Source organism: Geospiza fortis, unplaced genomic scaffold (assembly GCF_000277835.1).
Source record: "Geospiza fortis unplaced genomic scaffold, GeoFor_1.0 scaffold31, whole genome shotgun sequence".
Classification (NCBI taxonomy): domain Eukaryota; kingdom Metazoa; phylum Chordata; class Aves; order Passeriformes; family Thraupidae; genus Geospiza; species Geospiza fortis.
In genome coordinates, this window is record NW_005054483.1 from 258790 (window position 1) to 260308 (window position 1519).

Sequence of the window (1519 nt, forward strand, 5' to 3'; positions counted from 1 at the left end):
AGGACAATATGAGACAATAGAAACAAAGAGTTATGGACAGTCCAGGTACCTCTTTTTGGGCAAAATAAGCCCAAAAAAGGACACCCATTAACAAAGGATTAACCCTTAAAAGCAACAGCCTGTTGCATATTCATACAGCTCATCCATGATGCATAAATTCCAGTCAAACACGGGATTCTGTCTGGGCAGTGTCAGCTTCTTCCTCTGAATCCTGATGGCTCTTCAGGGCTGAGCAAGGCAGGAAGAACTCGATAATGGAGCAATAAATTCTCTTTCTCTGAAAGATTTCAGTGTCCTGTGGCTGCTGTCTGGTGCAAGTGCCTCATTCCTTTTTTAAAAAATATCTCACATACATAGTTTCTATTTTAACATTATGTTATAACTGAAAACTATATTTAACACACTACTTGAGCAAATTAACACAGCATCACTTTATAACCTAGCACATATAATATTCATTTTAGTATTTGTGAAAAGCCAATCACAGACACACAGACACAGACACACAGACACACAGACACACACACAGACACACAGACACACAGACACACAGACACAGACACACACACACACACACACACAGACACACAGACACACAGACACACAGACAGACACACAGACACACAGATGTGACAGTGGTCACAAGGGTTTTCAGGTGAGGTGAGAGACGAGAACGTTGGCTCCATGATCAGAAGGCTTGATTTATTATTTTATGATACATATATATTACATTATAACTATACTAAAAAGAAAAAGAAGGAAAAGCTTTCCAGAAGGTTACCTAGGTAAGAATAGACTAGAAAAGAATGATAACAAACGAGCTGGCTCCCACAGAGAGCGAGAGCCAGCTCTGCTGTGACTGGTCACTGAACGAAAACATCCACACGAGTCCAACCACGGATCACCCTGTTGCATTCCACAGCAGCAGATAATTATTGTTTACCTTTTGTTTCTGGGCCCTCAGCGTCCCAGAAGGAAAAATCCTAAAGAAAGGATTTTTAGTGAAAGGGATGTCTGCCACACACACACACACACACACACACACACACACACACACACACACACACACACACACACACAGACACACACACACACACACACACACACACACACACAGACACACAGACACACAGACACACAGACACACAGACACAGACACACAGACACACTCCCTGTGGCACACCCACAGCCCCCCTGTGACCCCACATCCCCTCTGAGCAGGGATCCCTCTCACCAGCACCCAAACTCCTCATCTGAGCTGAGGATCGCTGCCCCCAGCAATGGACACCAGGGCTCTCAAGGCTTTTCATGCCAAGCCGTTCCCTGCTGTGCTGCTCTGCAGGTGTCCCTGAGCCCTGTCTGAGGGTCACCAGCCTGGCAGGTGCCAGCAGTGTGAGCCTGGCTCCAGCCTGGCCTCTCCCAGCTCAGCCACTCTGCTCCAACCCGTCCTGAGTGCAGCTGCTCCAGCCCTGAGCCCACCCAGGGCAGATTTGCCCCTTCCCAGTGCCCACCCCCTGCC